At 36.2% G+C, this 25,764-nt stretch overlaps 1 protein-coding gene across 6 annotated transcripts in view; it reads left to right on the top strand.

Annotated features, from left to right (window-relative positions):
• Nucleotides 1-25,764, top strand: part of PCDH9 (protocadherin 9) — a 1,143,194-nt gene that overhangs the window by 389,657 nt on the left and 727,773 nt on the right. The window lies entirely within an intron of this gene.

The following is a 25,764-nucleotide window of genomic DNA, read 5'->3' as shown; positions in this document are numbered from 1 at the left end:
GTAGAGATCTTTTCAAGCTGAACTAAGAACCTTAGTTAGTTGGGTATATTTTTTAGGCTTTTAATGCAGAGTGAAATTCAGTACAAACTTTAATCAATCTTACCCAAAGAGAAAGCATTCATTACTGAACTCTAAAATTCATTCTGATAGTTTTATGTAAATAAAGGTCTTGCAGATTCCAAGAATAACCCTATAATCTAAATTTACCATAATTGTTGAGGCAGTCATATAAAGATGCATTTTTTTAAAGACTACTTGAAAATATACAAACATTCAGGAAGCTATTGTTTTAGGATGCCATTGATTTTGGAAAAGGAGCTCTTATTTTGCCCTGAAAACTGTGGCTCACTATAAACAGAAATCCACTCAATAGAATTGATTTGAAACACAAAAGGCTACGTAATTTTCAATATATCCATGGTACATAAGTGCAGAAGGCTGCGTGATTTTATATTACATGGGTTGAGGATTAGGGATTTGTGTTTTGTTTCTGCTTCAACAATTGCCTGTGAAAAAAAATGATGAATTGTGAGGTGGTCACAGGTTTTAATTTTTTGATTGAATGAGGGACTGTATTTATAGAAGGTCATTCAGCTCCTGTGGGGAAGGTTATTAATATAAGAAATTATGTGCTGAGGTAAACCACCTCAGTCAGACAGTGAAATTCATCATTCAAGACTTGTTTAGGGACATGCAAAATACACTGTAAATTGAGTGTCTCCCTTTCAAGGAGATTAATGCTAGAGCTCAGGAATTTTCAGAAAGTTGTGATAAGAGTCTTGAGGATTAGTGACAATAAGACTACAGTTAATTTTTCCTGTATTTTCCTGGCGATCAAATCCACTTGGATATATTTCCTTCCATTCTTGTTCTGCATATTTTGCTTAAAACACAGGCAAAAATGACTGCATTCCTACCATCACTGAGCAAAACTGAAAAGTACACATCTTTAAATATGTGGGTTCATTAAGTCATTATAAGGCAAACAATAAATAAGTAAATACACATAGTGTTTAGATATCAAGTGTATGTCCTTCTGAATAATAGTCTGCCAGTGATTATACTTGGAAGTGTGTAGTAAGGGTCAAAGACAGCATGTTATTTAGGTTATTCTAGGGAGCTAACATATAATCAGTTATATATTATCAGTTAAACATATTATCAGAATATGTTTAAGAAGTCAAAGAATTGTTAAAAGCATTGGCCTAGTTTGTTGTTTCAAAAAACAAATACCATTCTAGTTTTAAAACTTAATATAAAATAATAGGACCATGTTACAAATAATTTAAATTGTTGATATTAATACAACCTGACTTTGGACAGCCCCTCATACTTCTCGAATTCTTTTACACTTACCTATCACATTTAAGCCTCCTAACTACCTACCCTGACAGGCAAGAGGGGGTTATGTTATACCCATGGGAACACAACCACTTGCTTATGATCTTACAGTGATAATAGTGCTTTCTTTCCACTGGGATACTCTGAAGACTATGCCTTGTATGCAACATGTGTGAATGAAATAATATTCCATTATTCTAATTAGCTGTAGCAATATATGGGGGTCTATGAATTCCCATGTAATATATGATTCCATAACAGAATTTGAAATTACACCAAATATTTTACTCAAAATAAATAATTAGTCTATGCACAGTACCAGGACCTCAAAGGGAAAATAGACACAAAATGCATAATTATTCTACAGATAAATGGATGTTAAGAGTTATCTTTGCTATGGATGTGAAAGGAAAATTATAATGTCTGAGCCAGTGGGTTGATTTTAAGATGTGTGAAGAAATCTTAGATGAAATATCAGCAAACATTTAAAATTGCAGAATGAAGTATTGAAAAACAATTAGTTCTCTTATGAGGCAGTAAATTTAGATGCCATCACTTATAGGTGTATAAGGGATAATGAAATGTATAGGATGACATGAAGATTCTTTGAGAAATAAAAAATGGTGAGAAGCTACCCACAAGTATAGACTTTAGGAATGCCATTATGTAGGATGTTCCCAATGAGAAAGGAAGAATCAGGATACTGAAATGAAGAGAGTTGCTGAGGAGAGAGATTACCATTGTGGTCAAAAAGGAAAAGAAATCAGAGGAATGACTTTCCAAAAGTAATTACAGTCAAGTGTTAAGGAAGCTGAGGAGTAATTGAGAAGTAAGAAAACTGAAAGAAATTCAAAAGAATAATCTTTCCTAAGCTACTTTGCCAACAAAGGTCCATCTTGTAAGGCTATGGTTTTTCCAGTGGTCATGTATGGATGTGAGAGTTGGACTGTGAAGAAAGCTGAACACTGAAGAATTGATGCTTTTGAACTGTGGTGTTGGAGAAGACTCTTGAGAGTCCCTTGGACTGCAAGGAGATCCAACCAGTCCATACTAAAGGAGATCAGTCCTGGGTGTTCTTTGGAAGGACTGATGCTGAGGCTGAAACTCCAATACTTTGGCCACCTCACGTGAAGAGTTGACTCATTGGAAAGGGCCCTGATGCTGGCAGGGATTAGGGGCAGGAGGAGAAGGGGCTGACAGAGATGAGATGGCTGGATGGCATCACCAACTCGATGGACGTGAATTTGAGTGAACTCTGGTAGTTGGTGATGGACAGGGAGGCCTAGAGTGCTGCAATTAATGGTATCGCAAAGAGTCAGACATGACTCAGCGACTGAACTGAACTGAAGTGCACTATGATAATAATAAGTGGAAAATAGAGGCTTGAAAATATCAGTAACAGTTAAATACAGAATAATTTATTTTACTGTGACCAAAAAAAAAAAAAAAAACCAGAAAGAAAAGAAAAATCTTATAAATCTCTTAGAAGGGGCAAAACTTAAAAGATTATTTAGATTTAAATGCATTGGGTATTGAGCATGTTGGGCGCATTTAGTGATTTTATAATAATAATATACAAATATCTGGGTATCCATTTGATTCAGTTCACTTTAGTCACTCCTTCATGTCTGACTCTGCTACCCCATCAACTGCAGCACACCAGGCCTCCCTGTTCATCACCAACTTGCGGAACTTACTCAAATTCATGTCCATTGAGTCGGTGACACCATCCAACCATCTCATCCTCTGTCATCCCCTTCTCCTCCTGCCTTCAATCTTTCCCAGCATCAGGGGCTTTTCAAATGAGTCAGTTCTTCGCATCAGGTGGCCAAATATTGGAGTTTCAGCTTCAACATCAGTCCTTCCAATGAATATTCAGGACTGATTTTCTTTAGATTAGACTAGTTGGATCTCCTTGCAGTCCAAGGGACTCTCAAGAGTCTTCTCCAACACCACAGTTCAAAAGCATTAATTCTTTGGTGCTCAGCCTTCTCCACAGTCCAACTCTCACATGACCACTGGAAAAACCATAGCCCTGACTAGATGGACCTTTGTTGGCAAAGTAATGTCTCTACTTTTTAATATGCTGTCTAGATTGGTCATAACTTTTCTTCCAAGGAGTAAACGCCTTTCAGTTTCAAGGCTGCAGTCACTGTCTGCCATGATTTTGGAGCCCCTAAAATTAAAGTCAGTCACTATTTCCACTGTTTCTCCATCTACTTGCCATGAAATGATGTGATTAGTTGTCGTCATGATCTTCATTTTCTGAATGTTGAGCTTTAAGCCAACTTTTTCACTCTCCTCTTTCACTTTCATCAAGAGGCTATTTAATTCTTCTTTATTTTCTGCCATAGGGTGGTGTCATCTGCATATCTGAGGTTACTGATATTTCTCCGGGCAATCTTGATTCCATCTTGTGCTTCATCCAGCCCAGTGTTTCTCATGATGTACTCAGCATATAAATTAAATAAGCAGGGTGACAATATACAGCCTTGACATACTCTCTTCCCAATTTGGAACCAGTATGTTGTTCCATGTCCAGTTATAACTGTTGCTTCCTGACCTGGATATAAATTTCTCAGGAGGCAGGTCAGGTGGTCTAGTATTCCCATCTCTTGAAGAATTTTCCAGAGTTTGTGGTTATCCACACAGTCAAAGGCTTTGGCATTTTCAGTAAAGCAGAAATAGATTTTTTTTTCTGGAATTCTCTTAACTTTTTCAATAATCCAACAGATGCTGAGAATTTGATCTCTGGTTCCTATGGCTTTGCTAAATCCAGCTTGTACATCAGGAAGTTCACGGTTCAAGTACTGTTGAAGCCTGACTTGGAGAATTTTGAACATTACTTTGCTAGTGTGTGAGATAAGTGCAACTGTGCAGTAATTTTAGCATTATTTGGCATTGCCTTTCTTTGGGATTGGAATGAAAACTGACCTTTTCTAGTCCTGTGGTCACTGCTGAATTTTCCAGATTTGCTGGCATATTGAGTGGAGCACTTTCACAACATCATATTTTAGGATTGAAATAGATCAACTAGAATTCCATCACCTCCTCTAGCTTTGTTTGTAGTGATGCTTCCTAATGCCCACTTGACTTCGCATTATAGGATATCTGGCTCTAGGTTTCTGATCACACCATTGTGATTATCTGGGTCATGAAGATCTTTTTTGTATCGTTCTTTTGTGTATTCTTGCCACCTCTTCTTAATATCTTCTGCTTTTGTTAGATCCATACCATTTCTGTCCATACCATTTTGTTAGGTCCATACCATTTTGTTAGGTCCATACCATTTCATGAGGTGATACCCCATGCCCAAGGGCAAAGGAGAAGCACCAGAAAGATGGTAGGAGGGACGAATTTGCTTTTAGAATCAAACCCCATTCCTGCCAGAGATGCTCAGAGGGCTCAAACAAACCTTGTGCATGCCAGGACCCAGGAACCCCACAGAGACTGAAACAGAACTGTGTTTGAGCATCTCCTGTGGAGTTATGGGTCAGCAGTTGACTGCCACAGGAACAGGAGCTCTGGGTGCAGGAGACTTGGGTATGGCATAAGCCCTCTTGGAGGAGGTCACCATTAACCCCACCATAAAGCTGCCAGAACTCACACAAGATGGGGAAATTGACTCTTGGAGGGCACACACAGTACCGTGTGTGCACCAGACCCAGGAGAAAGGGGCAGTGACCCCACAAGAGACTGACCCAGACTTTCCCGGAAGTGTCCAGGAGTCTAAAGCAGAGGCATGGGTCAGTGGTGGCCTGCTGCAGGGTTGGGGGCAGCGAGTATAGCAATACATGCGTGGGATCTTTTGAAGGAGGTCCCCATTATCTTCATTACCTCCACCATAGTTTGGCCCCAGATAAATAGTATGAGGGAACACAGCTCCACCCATCAACAGAAAGTTAGATTAAAGATTTACTGAGGATGTCCCACCCATCAGAACAAGACCAGGTTTCCCCCTCAGTCTCTCTCATCAGGAAGCTTCCATAAGCCTCTTATGCTTCTCCATCAGAGGGCAGACAGACTGAAAACCACAGTCACAGAAAACTAACCAATCTAATTACATGGGCCACAGGCTTGTCTAACTCAGTGAAACTATGAGCCATGCTATGTAGGGTCATCCATGATGGACCAGTCATGGTGGAGAGTTCTGACAAAATGTGGTCCACTGAAGAAGGGAATGGCAAACCACTTCAGTATTTTTGCCTTGAGAATCCCATGAACAGTGTGAAAAGGCAAAAAGATAGTACACTGAAAGATGAACTCCTCAGATCAGTAGGTGCCCAATATGCTAGTGGAGATCAGTGGAGAAATAACTCCAGAAAGAATGAAGGGATGGAGCCAAAGCAAAAAAAAAAAAAAATCACCCAGTTTTGGATGTGACTGGTGATATAAGCAATGTCCAATGCTGTAAAGAGCAATATTGCATAAGAATCTGGAATGTTAGGTCCATGAATCAAGGCAAATTGGAAGTGGTCAAACAGGAGATGGCAAGAGTGAATATTGACATTTAAGGAATCAGAGAACTAAAATGGACTGGAATGGGTGAATTTAACTCAGATGACCATTATATCTACTACTGTGGGCAGGAATCCCTTAGAAGAAATGGAGTAGCCATCATAGTCAACAAAAGAGTATGAAATGCAGTACTTGGATGCACTCTCAAAAATGACAGAATGATCTCTGTTCATTTCCAAGGCAAACCGTTCAATATCACAGTAATCCAAGTCTATGCCCTCACCAGTAATGTTGAATAAGAGGAAGTTGAACAGCTCTATGAAGAAGATCTACAAGACCTTCTAGAACTAATAACCAAAATAGATGTCCTTTTCATCAGGAAGTCAAGAAACACATGGAGGAACAGGCAAATTTGGCTTTGGAGTACAGAATGAAGCAAGGCAAAGGCTAACAGAGTTTTGCCAACAGAACTCACTGCTCATAGCAAACACCCTCTTCCAACAGTACATGAGAAGGCTCTACACATGGACATCACCAAATGTTCAATACCAAAATCAGACTGATTATATTCTTTGCAGACAAAGGTGGAGAAGCTCTATACAGTCAGCAAAAACAAGACTGCAAGCTGACTATGGCTCAGAACATGAACTCCTTATTGACAAATTCAGACTTAAATTGAAGAAAGTAGGAAAAACCACTAGACCATTCAGGTATGACCTGAGTAAAATCCCTTACAATTATACAGTGGAAGTGAGAAATAGATTCGAGGGATTAAATCTAATAGACAGAGTGCCTGATGAACTATGGACGGAGATTCGTGACATTGCACAGGAGAAAAAGATCAAGACAATCCCCAAGAAAAAGAAATGCAAAAAAGCAAAATGGCTGTCTGAGGAGGCTTTACAAATAGCTGTGAAATGAAGAGAAGCGAAAAGCAAAGGAGGAAAGGAAAGATGTACCCATTTGAATGCCAAGTTCCAAAGAATAGCAAGGAGATATAAGAAAGCCTTCCTCAGTTGATCAATGCAAAGAAATAGAGGAAAACAATATAATGGAAAAGACTAGAGATCTCTTCAAGAAAATTAGAGATAGCAACGCAACATTTCATTCAAAGATGGGCTCAATAAAGGACAGAAACGGTATGGGAGCATTTTAGTTAGGGACTATTTATATATTTTTATTTTGTAAAGAAATTAAAAGTGATATTCTGCTCAATTCTGTCTTACATACTTTCTGTTTGTATTGAATTCTCATACCAAGGATCTGTCACTTCTTTTACATAAATTCATTTTATACTCAGTCACAATGAATAACTATCATAAAAACAAATAGCATGTCAACACATTTATTTGACCAGAGTCCTCTTGAGATAATGTCTTAATTTTCATCAAGATTGTAGTGATTACTGTTTCTAATTATGATAATCAAATAACTCATTAGTGATTATGTTTCAAAAAGGATTTAAAATACAAAATGTTTCTAGAATCTGGTGAGTCATTTGACTGAGTGTGTTGAAATATGGACATAACTGAAAGGGCAATTTTGACCCTCAATATCAGGCACTAAATAAATTATGTAAGGCAAAGGTACTCAATTTTTACATGCTATATGTTCCCAAAAGCCCAGTTTCATGGTAGTTCATTTCAAAGCACATTCTTGTTTATTTATGAAGAATAAATTGAGCAAAACTTGTTGCCTTGTCTAACTTGACATCAGCATAAACCATCAAATGAGTGGATCAAGGTTTAAGCAAGTGAAGGGTATATTTCGTTAGTTGTTGCTCAATATATGAAGCAGACAATTGAAGCAAAAGAAAGGAGGTGGTGACTTATTTTTCAAAGGAAATTTCATTTGCAAAAAGTTTCAGTTGAATGAGCTACAGAAAACAAGGTCTTGTTATCTTTCATGTGTGCATTCAGTAGCTTATTTAAAAGTTTGTAAATATTTGCTGAATGTGCCCTTTATTAGGTATATGTGTGTGTGTGGGTATTCCTTCCTCAAGCAAACTTCCCTTCTTGCATTATACCAATTTTTTAATAAGACTGTGTACAGATTTCTGTACTTCTCCATGCTTTAGAGAGCTCACTAAGCAATAAGATTGGTAAAAATGTTTTGTACTTTGAGATGAAATGTACAATGTCAGTTAGCTTAAAAGCACAAAATACCAGTTGGTAAAGTTCAGTCAAGCCTTGTTCACAATCAACCATTAACACAAAAGGGTCTAAGCCATGTTGATAAATTACATATGCAGTTGCAATATTTAGACCTACACTTTTGACCATATTCAAACACATTTATAATATTTGGTTTTAAACTTATCAGACTCTCCATTTGTAGATCAGGTTTCAAAATATCTGATTGGCCCTTTCAACATCCCAGATTTAGAGCATGGCGTTTTTCCAGATGAACAGAGAAAGGTGTATTTTATGAATGTATTTGGATATATTAATTAAGCAGATGGTCTTTTAAGATTTGGTAATAAGTTCCTTCCAGGGAAAAACATTTCTTTTTTCCTGTTAAATTGAATGGCCATCTGGATTGAATGAACTACATGCTCTAAATCTAGTCTATTGTTGGGTCTTTGTTATTAACCTCTTGCCTGGGAATATTCTGGGAAATTTATGAGAATTTTAATGAGATAAGTTCAAAGGTCCCTTTAAAGTCTGTAAACTTATCCTTTAAAATATGGAATTTAAAATATGATTGAATTTTTTGTTGAAGTATATTAACATGAGTCAAGATAATTTCTACCCTGCATCATACATAACCTCTAAATGTTTGATTTTTGGCCAGCCAGTCTTTCTGTCTTAATTTCTTCACCAATAATAGAGGTTAAGAAAAGAATTTTCTAGTGTCTCTTTAAACTCTAAAATTCAATGAATCTATCAGATGCTGAAGTCACCCAAAGGGAAAGGAATTGCTACAAATCCTAACTTGCAAGTACAATTTTAAAGCTCAGATTCCAAGCTCTTGAAAGAGTTTCAGTGCCACAGAGGGGAACGAAAAAGAGACCTAACAGAACTTAAAAAGAGTAAAGGCTGAAAGAAACGCAAAGAGGGATTCAGAGCGACTGAGCTCAGTGTCAGGAGTATGAATCATATTTACTCTGATTTCCTGTTTCTTTTGATGTTGAGTCCCAAAAGAAGGTAGCTACCTTTCTGGCTGCTTCCTTCTAATTCACTATATACACACACTTATATGTGCACACACACAGATACACATACACCACCATCTCATACTGTATATACACTGGAGAAAAGTTATATTTTGTTTCTTAAAGTGTCCCATAGTTGTCTGGATTATTGCAGAACATTGTGAATTATAGAATTAGTTTAGACATCTTTCCAAAGTGACAGATGAAAGTCAACCCAAATTAGTGTTGATGATCTCTTTCTTTGCTTATATTAGGTCCCTTGGTAATTCAAATGGTTAGAAAAAGATATTATATAAATAGAATGGCAATTTTTTTTCCCTTTCATTGAAGGGAAGTAAAAAAGTCTATTCATTCTTATCAAATTCTTAACCAGGTAAGGTTTAATAAAAAGAAATCTTTGTTAAAGTACTTGAAATTGTAAGAATGTTAATACAACATAACAAAGAGACATATTTAAGAGGTGTTGAGTTTTATATTGAGGTAATAATTAGAAATTCTAGATATTTTTTCTCCTTTCCTAAAATTATTTTCCTTAAATCATGTATTCTCTTGATTTGAAAGTGGATTTGTTATTGGTATTACTAATATGAAACGTTTTATAAAATGTTCTATACATACTGTTTAATCACTTTAAATATTGCCCCTCTCCATTTCGATTTCATAAAAACTGTCACAAACTTAAGCATTAAACCTTATTTATTTGGACTAAATATATTTATTTCAATATCAGTATAGGACTAAAATACATTGATCTTTTACAAAGAGCTATAATTCTGTATTCTTCTGAAGAAAAAAATATATATATGAGTGTATACACACACACACACACACACACACATATATATATATATATATAAAATCCACAGTGTAAAAATGTCACTATTTAATCTGACTCTCTTTAGATTTTATTCTTTTTGTTCCCTTTATTTTGAGATATTTATGTTTGTTACCAAATACATTTAGGAGATGTGGAAGCTTCATAAAAATGACCACATTTAATATACTGCCAACTTTTTGAGGAAGGGAATTATTTCTTATTCCTATTCTTTTAACCATACCATTAAAAAGTATTTGGCACAGAGGAGGTTATTAAGAAATATTTGTTGATGCTAATAAACACTTTTATTAGGGAGAATCTTCACAAAAGGTACAGCATTTGATATCCTTCTTGAAGAGAAAATCAAATTTTCTTCCTCAGAAAAGAAATGTTTTCCAGTTACACTTTATACTTATTAATATATATTTTCAAAGTAGTTTTTTTTTTGGTATATGGTTCTATAATCTATTTCTGGTTCATTTACATACCTCTCATCACCAGGGGGACAACTCATAAGAATAAATCAGAGAGGTGTTAGTGTTTTACAGAATCACCTATCTGTTACAATTACATGACCTGAGGGTTAAAAGATAAACAGTACAGTAGTTTTGCTGAAGTTATATTAGTTAGGAGCTTGGAGATAAAGAAGGTAATTCAAAAGATGAACTCTATAAGTAGTGACTCACGTACAGCTATTTTCTTGTTTTGTTAAAATACATCACTTCGGAGATCCTTGTCCCAAACCTATAAGAAGAACCTTTTTTAAGACCTTGAAAGTGAGCATGTTTCTCATGTGACTTGATTTTTTTCCCTTAAAAGGCAAAGAGCTTCGATTTTAAAGATAAATTTTAAAAAACAAAACACTCTAGCATTTTAAACTTTACTTCACAGCTGGATAGATTCCACATTTGCTGAAGAGTTTCTATCCAACATCACTGTGATTAGTTTCTTTGAAAGTGAAAGTGAAAGTCGCTCATTCGTGTCCGGCTCTTTGGGACCCCATAGAAAATACAGTCCCGGAGAAGGCGATGACACCCCACTCTAGTACTCTTGCCTGGAAAATCCCATGGATGGAGGAGCCTGGTAGGCTGCAGTCCATGGGGTCGCTGAGAGTCGGATACGACTGAGCATCTTCACTTTCACTTTTCACTTTCATGCATTGGAGAAGGAAATGGCAACCTACTCCAGTGTTCTTGCCTGGAGAATCGCAGGGACGGGGGAGCCTCATGGGCTGCCATCTGTGGGGTCGCACAGAGTTGGACATGACTGAAGCGACTTAGCAGTAGCAGAATATACAGTCCATGGGATTCTCCAAGCCAGGATACTGGAATGGGTAGCCTTTCTCTTTTCCAGGGGGTGCTCCCAACCCAGGTCAAACCCAGGTCTCCTGCATTGCAGGTGGATTCTTTAAAGCTGGGCCACAAGAGAAGCCCAAGGATACCAGAGTGGGTAGCCTATCCCTTCTCCAGCAGATATTCCCAACCCAGGAATCAAACCGGGTTCTCCTACATTGCAGGCGGATTCATTATCAACTGAGCTATCTGGTAAGCCCATTTGGCCTTAAATACTCAACTATCTCAAAAGGTATTGGATACACCGGCTCTTTTTCTGAAAAGAACGTGAATGTATAGCCAGTAAACATCAGGCTTTTGATAGCTGCTTTTCTTCCTTCTGAATAAAAAGCTAAGATGTGTATGAAACACGAGATTAAAATTTTTACTTTGGCTTTAACAAAAGTCACATGCATTTTCAAAGCTATTAGCAAGTGAAGAGCAAATGTAACAGAGTCAGTGGGAAAGTCTCAGCTTTCCTGCAGTTTATCAAGTTATTCACATTATTTTATGAAGATTTAAACTTAGAGAATAATATTCAGAAAAACAAACACAACCTTAAGTTTTGTGGTAACAGATCTGATAATATCTCACGTTGATACTGCATTTTCGAACTGGATAGTTGGAGGAGATTCTCTAATATAAACTTCCCATTTTACAGACAAATACAAGGATGCCATGAAATGACAGTCAGATGGTAATAGAGCTGTGGGTCAAGTCCAAGGGCCCCAGTGCCAACTGGCACTTTCCAGTATATTATGAAGTATCTTTTTTTTTTTTTAACTCTAAATCATTGCTCTAAAAGTTATAAATTCCCATTCAAATTTCATAATGTACAATTTGCATACATTAGTTTAAAATACAAATTTAAAGCACTGAATTAAAAAAAAAACACATCTTAAAATTATGTTTGCAAGGAATAGTGTTTGTTTGCTATCAGTGTATGGACTATAAAAAACAAAGCACTTTTTTTTTTTTCCTCTCTCTCTCTGTATGCTATTAAAAGCATGGTTGCAGCTTCAGAGTCTGTTTTAGAAAACTTTCCAGTAAGAGAAGTCTAATAAACCACTGAACTTATTTAAGAATTTGCCTTGAAAGAATATTCAAATAACTGGCACAGCCTTGAGTTTTGAATTCATGATAAAACACTCTAGATTTGAATCTCTGAATTTATTACCTGATTTCTTTGACTGAAGGTTGGCTTGCAGACTGTTGTGAAGGACTGGCATGCAGATAGCTAAAGTTAATATTATGTTAAAAGTTTATTTTGGGAAAGCATTTTTGTGATACGATAACACAGTTGTACTATTGGAAAGTATATTCTGTTCAGATTTTAAAATATATATATATATATCATGAAAATTTCAACATATAGTTATAATTCTAAGCTTATGTTTCAGAAATATTTCACCCTAAATTGTAGGATGTGTTTGTGTTAAACATTATATATACTAATTTTAGATTTCCCTGGTAGCTCAGACAATAAAGACTCTGCCTGCAATGCAGGAGACCGAGATTTAATCCCTGGGTTGGGAAGATCCCCTGGAGAAGGAAATGGCAATGCACTCCAGTATTCTTGCCTGGATAATCCCATGGACAGAGGAGAATGGCAGGCTATAGTCCATAGGGTCGCAAAGAGTCAGACTCAGCTGAGCAACTAATGCTTTCATGCTCTGATACTAATTTAGTATAGTATATTTGCTTTGTTTACAGATCATTTAAAATTTTATAAATATTTATATATTATTTATATCACACAGGGTGAAATATTTTATTAAAAGGTTAGTACTTGATGTGATATTATTAAAAGAAGTTGTGTGTATAAAAGATATACCCTTTTATATATAAATGTATGAAATAATATACTCATAAAAATATGAGTTACTTACATGAAACATGGAATTCATAGGCATGGTACATGTAAATCCAATTCACAAGTTGCTGCTTCTCTATAGAAGGAGAATATTTACTGGGTGGAAAGCCCATCAAAGTGTAACTGAACAGGATCTTTTGGGGCCTTCCTGGGACAAGTCTTTCTCCATAGCCTCTGCTTTAGCTCCACTCTGCAGTACCCAGATTTTAGTATTCAATGCACATTTCTTAATTTTTTTTTTTTTAACAGATGTAAAGACCCATTACCAAATGAGGGAAGATGTTAAGTACTTCATGACCATAAGCATATAACCCCAGGCTTTCTGGAGCTTAAGAATTGATGTTTACCCCTGTGACACCGCCCTGTTACCTCACCATCAGCCAGAGAACTGTGCATAAACTGACCACATACCCTGTGACCTCCCTTCCCTCATCTGGCTTTTAAAAATGATTTGCCTAATCTCTTCATGGAGCTTGGGATTTTTAGAGCATGAGCTACCCTTACATGGCCCTGCAATATACTATTCTCTGCGCCAATTCTGACATTCCGGTTTGTTTGACCTCAGTGTGTCAGGCATACAAACTTGCCCTAGTAGCTATATCCCTGAACTCACTTATTACTTAGATTTGTATAAAGTTTTTTTGTGTTCCAATGTCAGTAAGTTGCACATGTTATAAACTAATACTGCTGCTGCTAAGTCACTTCAGTTGTGTCCGACTCTGTGTGACCCCATGGACTGCAGCCTACCAGGTTCCTCCGTCCATGGGATTTTCCAGGCAAGAGTACTGGAGTGGGTTGCCAAAAACTAATATTAATATTCACTAATAAGTGAGTTCAGTAACTAAATCCTGTCAGACTCTGTAACCTCATGGACTGCAGCATGTCAGGCTTCCCTGTCATCCTCTAACTCCTGGGGAGTTTGCTCAAATTCACATCCATTGAGTCAATTATGCCATCTAACCATCTCATCCTCTTTCACTCCCTTGTTCTTTTACCTTCAATCTTTTCTAGCATCAAGAGCTTTTCCAATGAGTTGGCTCTTTGCATCAGGGGACCAAAGTATTGGAGTTTCAGCTTCAGCATCAGTCCCTCCAATGAATATTCACGACTGATTTCCTTTAGGATTGACTGGTTGGATCTCCTTGCCATTGTTTCCACTGTTTCCCCATCTGTTTGCCATGAAGTGATGGGACCGGATGCCATGATCTTAGTTTTCTGAATGTTGAGCTTTAAGCCAACTTTTTCACCCTCCTCTTTCTCTTTCATCAAGAGGCTCTTTATTTCTTCTTCAGGTTCTGCCATAAGGGTGGTGTCATCTGCATATCTGAAGTTGTTGATATTTCTTCTGGCAATCTTGATTCCAGCTTGTGTTAATCCAGCCAAGCATTTCATAAGAGGTATTCTGCATATGTTAAATAAGAAGGGTGACATCACACAGCCTTATCATACTCCTTTCCCAGTTTTGAACCAGTCTGTTGTCTCATGTCCAGTTCTAACGGCTTCTTAACCTGCATACAGGTTTCTCAGGAGACAGGTAAGGTGGCCTGATACTCTCATCTCTAAGAATTTTCCACAGTTTGTTTTGAGTCACACAGTCAAAAGCTTTAGTGTAGTCAATGGAACAGATGTTTTTCTGGAACTCCTTTGGTTTCTCCAAGATCCAGCAAATGTTCACAATTTGATCTCTGGTTCCTCTGCATTTTCTAAACCCAACTTGTACATCTGGAAGTTCTAGGTTCATATAATGCTGGAGCCTAGCTTGAAGGATCTTCAGCATAACCTTGCTAGCATATGAAATGAGTGCAATCATATGGTATTTGGAACAGTCTTTGGAATTGGAATGAAAAGCAACCTTTTTCAGTCCTACGACCATTGCTGAGTTTTCCAAATTTGTTGACTTGTTGAGTGCAGCACTTTAACAGCATCATCTTTTAGGATTTGAAATAGCTCAGCTGGAATTTGGTCACCTCCACTAGCTTTGTTCCTAACTTTGTTTCTTAAGGTCCACTTGACTTCACACTCCAGGTTGTTCCGCTCTAGGTGAATGACCACACCATCATAGTTATCTGTGTCATTAAGACCTTTTTTGCACATTTCTTCTGTGTATACTTTATAGCTCTTCTTAATCTCTTCTGCTTCTGTTAGTTCCTTACCATTTCTGTACTTTGTATTTGATACTCTTTTAGAATTCCCTGGAAATATTAACCAATTAAAAAAAATACATTGACTTTCGTGGACATTAATTACCTAAGAGTGAAAATGAAACTCATCATTTTCCTTCCCTGAAGCTTTCAATTCAGGCCAGAAATATAACAGAAAGATCATTTTCAAATTCCCAATGAACATTTCTAAAATGACCTCTCCCTTTGTATTTGAAATATTAAAACTATTTTTACTCACTCTATTTTTCTTGTGTTGAGACAATTTTAGTTTTGTTTCCCTTCAAACTATAAATAAAATTAAGTTATAAATACATGAAAAATTATAAGGGATTTTATAGCAAAAATTAAAAAGATAAACTTAAACTATAAAAAAATGTCTGGAAGTAAAAATATAGCGTGAATAATCTTGATTGATCCTGGTACTGAAAATGTCTGTTATTGTGTTCCTTAGAATGTGTTTAGACAGAAGTTAGCCTCTCTTCCTAAGTGTCTGGAGCTGTAAAGGGTTCCATGTATTTAAAATGCAGAATTAATTTGCAGTATGCAATGCTGACTGGCATTAATGAGGCTTTGCTCAAGCAACATAACATGCCGTCTTTTGTAATTTAAAATCTTTCGATGTCTTACTGCTCTTGTGAAATGGCTTTATAGTAAGGTAATAATACAAGGAAGAAACCAATGGAGAAGTTATAAAGCATGGAATATTGGTATTTGAAGTGTACTTTCTGAGGGTTTTTATTTCTATGCATGCCCATAGCAACTGGGTCAAAAGGGGTACATAAAACTACATAACATCCATGAACCACTTAAAGAAAGTGTTGTAATGTGCAGAAAGCTACAATTTGTGGTCTTCATAAAGGTAGTTTTGTACTGCTGTTCCTTGGTGAGTAATGACCTATAACTGTATCCAGTTTATCTGTATTATATTAGAGAGCTTAGTAGTAATTGCTTATAAGACAATTTATAACTGGATGTGAGGAAATATATGACCTTATTCATGTATGTATTTATTTATTTAGCAAAATTGAGTTCATACTCATGTACCCAGCACCCTGGCACACTCAATGCTCAGTTCACAGAAGTTTGCTCTGCTGTTACACATTTAGAGGAAAGCTGCTGCATAATTTTGACATAGGATGCTATTGCTTAATTTTTAACTAAATTACCAAAATTTCTATAGAACTATAAAATTATTTTCCTTTTACTCCAAACGTCATTAAGTATTATGTTGATAAAAGAAGATAAAATTCAGCTTAATGTAGCCCCTTCAAAAACTTTATGATTCTTTTGGGAATATATCTTTATCTCCATCTCAAGCTCTGCATTTATCAATTGTCCACTAAAAAAAGCCTTGAAAGTCATTGCCTAGAAGGAAAGTATGCAATTTTCAGGTATCCTCAGGAAATGAACAATATACAGAGTTGCTAAATATTTTTAGTAACCAAAGATATTTATATCGATGTATTGCTTTCAAATACCACTTAAGCAATAACACATTGGGAGAAAGCTATTTCTTGGTTATGATACCTCTCACCTATACTTTTTTATTAAATGGTTACAATTGTTTGAAAAATGTCTGTCAGTCTATGATAGAGTTCATTAAATTTTGAAATAGCTTATGAAGAATTCCTAAACAAAGGGAGAAAAAGTTTTCATCTGATCAGATCAGATCAGTCACTCAGTCGTGTCTGACTCTTTGAACCCCATGAATCGCAGCACGCCAGGCCTCCCTGTCCATCACCAACTCCCGGAGTTCACTCAGACTCACGTCCATCGAGTCATTGATGCCATCCAGCCATCTCATCCTCTGTCGTCCCCTTCTCCTCTTGCCCCCAATCCCTCCCAGCATCAGAGTCTTTTCCAATGAGTCAACTCTTCACATGAGGTGGCCAAAGTACTGGAGTTTCAGCTTTAGCATCATTCCTTCCAAAGAAATCCCAGGGCTGATCTCCTTCAGAATGGACTGGTTGGATCTCCTTGCAGTCCAAGGGACTCTCAAGAGTCTTCTCCAACACCATAGTTCAAAAGCATCAATTCTTCGGGGCTCAGCCTTCTTTACAGTCCAACTCTCACATCCATACATGACCACAGGAAAAACCATAGCCTTGACTAGGTGAACCTTTGTTGTCAAAGTAATGTTTCTGCCTTTGACTATGCTGTCTAGGTTGGTCATAACTTTCCTTCCAAGGAGTAAGCGTCTTTTAATTTCATGGCTGCAGTCACTATCTGTAGTGATTTTGGAGCCCAGAAAAATAAAGTCTGACACTGTTTCCACTGTTTCCCCATCTATTTCCCATGAAGTGGTGGGACCAGATGCCATGATCTTGGTTTTCTGAATGTTGAGCTTTAAGCCAACTTTTTCACTCTCCTCTTTCACTTTCATCAAGAGGTTTTTGAGTTCCTCTTCACTTTCTGCCATAAGGGTGGTGTCATCTGCACATCAGAGGTTATTGATATTTTTCCCGGCAATCCTGATTCCAGCTTGTTTCTTCTAGTCCAGCGTTTCTCATGATGTACTCTGCATATAAGTTAAATAAACAGGGTGACAATATACAGCCTTGACGTACTCCTTTTCCTATGTTTTTTTTTTTTTTAATTTTATTTTATTTTTAAACTTTACATAATTGTATTAGTTTTGCCAAATATCAAAATGAATCCACCACAGGTATACATGTGTTCCCCATCCCGAACCCTCCTCCCTTCTCCCTCCCCATACCATCCCTCTGGGTCATCCCAGTGCACTAGCCCCAGGCATCCAGTATCGTGCATCGAACCTGGACTGGCATCTCATTTCATACATGATATTTTACATGTTTCAATACCATTCTCCCAAATCTTCCCACCCTCTCCCTCTCCCACAGAGTCCATAAGACTGTTCTATACATCAGTGTCTCTTTTGCTGTCTCGTACACAGGGTTATTGTTACCATCTTTCTAAATTCCATATATATGCGTTAGTATACGTATTGGTGTTTTTCCTTCTGGCTTACTTCACTCTGTATAGTAGGCTCCAGTTTCATCCACCTCATTAGAACTGATTCAAATGTATTCTTTTTAATGGCTGAGTAATACTCCATTGTGTATATGTACCACTGCTTTCTTATCCATTCATCTGCTGATGGACATCTAGGTTGCTTCCATGTCCTGGCATTTATAAACAGTGCTGAGATGAACACTGGGGTATATGTGTCTCTTTCCCTTCTGGTTTCCTCAGTGTGTATGCCCAGCAGTGGGATTGCTGGATCATAAGGCAGTTCTATTTCCAGTTTTTTAAGGAATCTCCACACTGTTCTCCATAGTGTCTGTACTAGTTTGCATTCCCACCAACAGTGTGAGAGGGTTCCCTTTTCTCCACACCCTCTCCAGCATTTATTACTTGTAGACTTTTGCATCGCAGCCATTCTGACTGGTGTGAAATGTTACCTCATAGTGGTTTTGATTTGCATTTCTCTGATAATGAGTGATGTTGAGCAGCAGATCAGGTGGTCTGGTATTCTTAACTTAAATTACTTACTGAATTTCATCAAACATTAATTCCACATTCTTATTTTTCCAATCCTCTTTTTAACTTATATTTGTTATGATTTTTTACAAAATATTCCTATATTTTAACTGTTTCAGAATAAATTGACTCCATTTAGTGTATTATAATAATAGTAGCTAGAAGTAAATATTATACTAATATTTTAAAAGTAACCTGCTTGCATAACAAAGTGCACAATAAGAAATACTTATTTTTGTCTGTTAATACCACTTGTTACAGGAAACTATAATTGAGGGAAGCCATCTGGTCTATTTAATGGCCTATGCCAAAAGGCTATATAAAATCAGCCTTTGTTTTCTCATAAATTCCACATGGAGCAGTCAACTTCTCCCTGTTCATTGAGCAACAGTGACTGCCTCCATCTGGCTAGCCTCTGTGAACCTGGACTAAAAATGGAAATGCTTGTTGGGACAGAGGAGACAGCAAGTGCTATTAAGGATGGAAGGGGAGGAGGCACCTTTGGGACCTCAAGAAAGGAGAAGAAAGGCTATCTCCAGACTGAAAGGAGATATAGGATGGGGACTGTGAATAGAGTGGAGGGGAATTTACATAAAGCAGAGGGTTATTGGCCAGTTCAAGTAGTTTTGAAGTAGATCCCAGTTAACTTGCATACCCCTGGGGTGTCTGATGCCCTGGAAGAACCAAGACTGGATGGGCAAAGTCTCCTGGGTAGTCAAATTGTGCAGGGCCAAGAAGTTGAACAGGAGCTAATTTGTTCATATATGCGGTAGATCAATTCAAATGTATCCACTTACGTGACATATTATTGTGAAGAAATTGCTTCCTGCCATGAATTACTGAGGGCTTCCCTTGTGGTTCAGCTGGTAAAGAATGTGTCTGCACTGCGGGAGACCTGGGTTGATCCCTGGGTTGGGAAGATCTCCTGGAGAAGGGAAAGGCTGCCCACTGCACTATTCTTGTCTGGAGAATTCCATGGACTGTATAGTCTACGGGGTCGCAAAGAGTTGGACACGATTGAGGGACTTTGACTTCACTCCACTTCACTTCATGAATTACTAAAGGTCCAGTTTGATAAACAAAGCATGATGACTAAATCTATTGCTTTTTTAATTGTTTTTACTGCAGGTACTCTCTCAATCTGTGAGATGAACACACTATATTTTTGTCTTAGCGTTTACAACACAAAATGTAGGTTTGGGGAATACTCATTTTGCAATGAATTTGTCTGCTGGGGACAAAAGACTAAAAGAAAAAAGAAAATAGCTACCAAGAAATTATTACCCAGGGAGTTAGAAGCCAAAATAATCTAGGTGAATATAAGTCTCTGCAAAAAGTCTTGCATTTTTTTTTCATGTATTCTTTCATTTCACTTAAAATTTTCACTTAAAATACTTATAAAATACCTTGTAATGCCGCAGGAATTGTAGTAAATTGTCAACAGGAGGATCATGTTCTCTTGTGAAGTGAAAGAAAACAAAACATATTCAGAGAAAGTAGCCACAGTACCCTAGGAAGAAAACCAGCATGTTCCTCAACTAGCTTTAGAAAAACATTTTCTACTGAAAAGGAGAGGATTGATCCTGAGCCAGATCTGAAGAGATTTATCTTCCACATAGTACCTTTACTTCTGAAGATGCATTATTTCAAGATTTTATAGATCATAAAGCCATTTTTATAACCATTATCTACAATTTTGTTGAAGTGGATGGAACAAATTTTTAACAAAGCCATGCTAATTCTTTTTCTATGTACTGACTCATTTTCAGGTATTTGAAAAACTCAGAAAAAGTAAAGAGAAGTAAGGAAAATACCTATGTCCTTAGTACCCAGAATTAACATATGTTAGTATTTTATGGTATTTCTGTCTCCAATTTTTTTAAGAAAAATACTTTTTTAAGGAAAAGAAGAGGGGCAAAGCATTTTTTTAAAAAACAAAATAAACAAGCAGATACCTTTACGCTACTGATGCAGGTGACATTCCTTTCTGCATCCTTTTGTCTGCATGCATGCTCAGTTGGTTCAGTCATGTCTGACTCTTTGTTACCCCATGGACTTCAGCCAACCAGACTCCTCTGTCCATGGGATTCTCCAGGCAAGAATACTGCAGTGGGTTACCATGCCTTCTTCCAGGGGATCTTCCTGATCCAAGGATCAAACCCATGTCTCTTACCTCTCCTGAACTGATAGGCAAGTTCTTTACCACAAGGACCACTTGGGAAGCCCTTGGATCCTTTTATGGTTCATCATTTTTCCTTATTCTATATAAGTAATCTCTACACTGATATATATTCTAGCCATCTGTATTTCTATGATTTTAAAACCAAATACTATTTATGTGGTGTTTAGCTTTAAAATTTATTATACTGCATTTTCATTTTGAATCAAAATATGCATTACACAAGGCAACTACCTATGTGTTAACATACCTTGATGAGCATTTTAACTTTGTTTTCCAAGCATATTTAATAATGACAGGACAATAAGCCAATAAAGAAGGATTCATAGAAGATATTAGAGACAAACAGGAAATACAAGCTCAAGGCTTCCTGATTTGAGACAGAGTAAGTTTCAGGACATTCAGTGATTAGAACAAATTTTCAGAAGTCGGAGCATATGCTGTGGATCTCTTAAAATATAAACTTTATCAGTTTCCTGAAATACTCATAAAAATATATGGTTTGATATAAGCATGTTTAGGAACATTTGAAAAGCCCTTCCTTTGTTTATGAATAGTAAATGGTTCATGTGTCTGTTTGAGAAAGTAGTTTAGAATTGGAAACCAGTGGAGAATGCCATCAGAAAACGTACTTCCTAAGGAAGTAAGCTTCATTTTCTCCAAACTTTTCAGTTTTAGCAATGACAATACCAACATGAACAGTTACATGATTCCAGAAGGAAAGCGTGAGCGATAAAAGGACACCCAGGAGTTCGTGGGCCCTTGCAGGGCGAGTGACACAAATGCATCTGGAAGGAAGGAATTATCAGTTTTGTCAAGTGAGAAGAGGACTGTGAATTGCCCTTCAGTTACTATAAGAGGTGATAAAAACTTGACACACATGGGCTGTACAAAGGAATGGGTGGAGAGATTGAAGATACCAAGTGCAGACAAGTCTTTAGATTCGTTTCTGCAAATGTGAATCTTTTACTGATGTTTAGAACTTTTGTATTAAAAACTGAAGAATGTTTACTAACTCTTCATGAAAGCAATCTCTAGTTTCTTAAAATGAGTAGGAATAATAGTTTCTGTGAGAAGCTTTAACAAAAGGAATTGTTATTTAATGAAACCTATAGCATAAAAACACAAGGTGGCCGCCTGTATAATGACTGCACAGATTTTGTAATAACACTGTTGATTTTGGGGAAACAACCTTGAATTTGCAAGAACGTAGGAGGAGTAAGAGGCTACTACTATAGAGCTGGGTGGAAACATGTAAAGAATCCCCTTTGTAGCAAAGAAAACAGCAGTGTTTAACTTCATGGTTATAAAATTTTTCATAAAACGTTTGTTGCTTTTGTTACTGTTGTAGTTTTTCTCTTGATATTTTGACTATGAAGTACTTCCTTAGGAATTTGTATCAAAAATGAAAGAACTAATATTCCTTATTGTGAGCCAGATTTGTGTAGGTATTTCTATTGAGAGTGAATGACAATTTCCCAGGAATTATGACAAGTGTTTAAGGGTGGGAAGAGTTATACACATAATCAAATAGATACTATTAAATGGAAAATATCAAATAGAATTGAAAGTATAAAATAAATGTATTTACATTGATCTCCATTTAATATGATTGTTGTTAGAGAACTCTACCTCTCTTAAATTTGATGTACATATGAATCCCTCAATATTAAATCTGATTTAGCAAATCTATCTTGACCATAACTCATTTTATAGTTATTTGTATCAAATTTGGAAAATGGAAAAATTTTAGTTGATGAAATCTCAAGACTTTTAAATAAACTTTCAATCTATTTTCAGCTGTAACTGTCATTGAACTAGAAATTTGTTGGGAAGAATACATAGCAATTAAATTGTTTTTCCCTTAAGAATGTGTTTCCTTAATGTTTGGGCTATTAATAATATTGGCTCTCAAAATATTCTTTACAGTGCTATTTTTGCTTTCTTTTTCACTCTGATTCATAGATTTGTAATCCCTGGAGGCCTTATAACACTGAAAAAGTTTAAAAAGTGATAACATTACAGTGAATTAAACTTTTCCTTGGATGCCATTAACTATTCTGTTAATGCCTCTGTTTATAAGAGGCTGCTAAATAATTAGACTCAAGAAAGGGATTGTGGTAAAATCTTGTTTAGATGGAAGGACTTACCTGAGTGTAAGTTGTATTGCAAATGCATTCGTTTTGCTTACATAATATCACTGCCTTAGGGAAGTAGGGAAGGAATGAAGATAAAAGCTCACCTTTGGTACCCACTGTATATAAAGTACCATTCCATTATTTGGTTGTCATCTCTCATATTACAGTCCAATTCTGTAACTTCTCATCATTGGTCTAACCGTTAAATTTCATGTACTAATAACCCCTGTCCCTATTCTCATGGCATGGCTCACATGATCCATGGTTAAAGCATTATTGAACTACTTGCCGCTCATAGGCAAGTCTGGGGAATTCATGTCTCTAGCCTTTACATATGCTGATCGTTCCGTCCTAAATGTACTGGCCATGATTCCCTCATCAGCACATTTTTCAAGACTAGACTCACTGGAGTCTCACAGTTCTCTTTTCTCTGTCCCTTAGCAACTTATGCTTATCATGATGGTTCTTTGTTTCCAATTATACTTCACTGCTAGTGTGAGACCATTGCAGATATGAAATACCATATCTTGGTGAAACACTAAAATCCTGAATCAAAGCATGCACTCAGCAAATATCTGATGATCAAACAAATGAACAAATAGAATAGAAGATGTGAATGAATAAGCAAATGAATAAATCCCTTAAGGGAGAAATGTCAGGACAGCCAAATCCCAAGTCCTGTTACATAGGAGTGATTTCAATGGTCAAATCCTTGCACAGAGGCCTTTGAATCTATCTGAACCTCTGCACTCCCCATCTGTTAAAGTAGGATTACATTTTCTGCCTCTCTCTGCAGAGGTTTCTTGTGGATAATACATAAAATTTATATGTAAAGATATAAAGTATTATGCAAACATAGGATCTTTTTTCCAATTTCAGAGGCATTGTGAGGCATCCAAAAAAAAAAAAAATAAAATAAAATAATCACATAATCCACAATGGGTTAAATAAGGAAAAGGATTAACAAGAGATCAGATTGAAAGAGGAGTGAGGCTAAAATTCCCTATAGTGTCCTGAGGCCAGAAAAGAAATGAAAACCTTAACCCAGGGATTCTAAACTCTTGGCTACACACAAGAATTACCTGGGGATTTCAAAAATAGTTTTGCTTTAGCTCTAATTTATCTGGCGTGAGGTGGGGCTCAGTCAGCGACACTTTATTTAAAGTTCCCTGAGTGATTCTACATACAGGCAGGATGAGAACCACTGCTGGGTCACAGGAATTGCGGAAATGTTTCTAAGGAGAAAAACTGCATAATACATGAGAGGTTTTAAAAAGATTAATCAGCATGAATAGATATGAGGAAAAGTGAGGGACATGAATTGAGAGATTAAAATGTCTAAGACCATCACAGATGAAGATAACTTTTAAACCTAAACTTTTTTGAAAGCTGGTATCTCTCATTGTGGAGAGATACCAAAGATTGACCTTCATAATTAACAGTGAAGTTGTTCACACAAACTCAGGCACATTCTAAGAATTAATACTGGCAGACCAGTGTTTTATGAATTATACCTAAGTCACTAAGATTATAAACAGAGGTTAAATGCAATCACCATTTGTTTTATTACCCAAAACAAGTTCCTAGAGGAGGTAGGTTTTAAACAGGGTTAAAATGATGTTATTGTAGAGAGGACAGGCATATATTCTTTTTCATGACAAAGGTTTCTAATATAGGCTTAGGTTTCAGAGTCATGCTTTCCTACTCTGCTATATTGCAGAGTCTCTTAAACAAGCAAAAATAAATGAGGTAATTAATAATTGAGATGTTTGAAATGTAATGAAGGATATTTTGAAATTATTTTCAGAATATTTGCTCTTTCTCTGAGTTTAAAATAAAAACATTTAAGCTTTAAAACATGTAATGTGAATATTTTAAAATACGTATAAATATATAAAATATAAAATGGTGGTTTTGAGATTAAAATATACTGACCTTGATTATACTAAACTCTAAAACTCACTTGCTTTTGAAAATGTTTTTGAAAGTAATTTTGTAAGTTTGTTTTTTGGGATGGGGAAAGTAAAATTTCACTGGTGAACCAAAACAGTGGCATTCTACCTTGAAAAATATTATCTCCCCTACTTATGTCATAAAAATCTATACATACCTTTGTAGTCTTATGGGAGAAGAAAGGTTATATGTCAGTGATGAGCCTTTTGGGGAGGCACTACAATGTTTTTTATTAAAGTGGAGACCTTAGAAACCCAATATTATGTTTAATAAATGATCAAGCAGCCATGAAACTAGTAAGAGATTTAGTAAAGAAGGAGGCAAGGATAACAGAAAGTAAATTATATCTTGTTGTCACACAAAACAACTTTTGGAGGAATATGGTAAATAATCATTTTAATATTTTCATGGAGAAAAGCCAAGCCATTCTATGATATCTTTTTTTAAAATTCATATTCATTTATAGGTGAATTATTTTAGTCAACATGTTTTTAAAAATGTTTTGCATTTGCTACAGAAAAAATGTGAAATAATACTTTAAGACCTTTAACTTTTAATTTTTCAGTTTTGTCTGTTTCAAATGTATCATTTATAAAGGACACAGATATGGAAGATATGAAGAATGATCTGAGTAGTAGCCCAACTTTGGGAAAATAAATATTTTTATGTCTCATTTCTCTCATCTGTAACTGGGGATAATAATATCTATGTCACAATTTAATAATATGTGATATATATCAAGCATTTGAATAATACCTCACACAAATAATTACATCATACAAGCTTTAGCTACTAAAATTGTAAGTATAGTAAACAAATATTGCAATAGAAGGAGTAAAATAACTACATCTTAGATT

Source organism: Bos taurus, chromosome 12 (genome assembly GCF_002263795.3).
Source record: "Bos taurus isolate L1 Dominette 01449 registration number 42190680 breed Hereford chromosome 12, ARS-UCD2.0, whole genome shotgun sequence".
Taxonomy (NCBI): domain Eukaryota; kingdom Metazoa; phylum Chordata; class Mammalia; order Artiodactyla; family Bovidae; genus Bos; species Bos taurus.
Note: the sequence above shows the minus strand (reverse complement) of the source record. Positions and strands in the feature narration are given on the sequence as shown.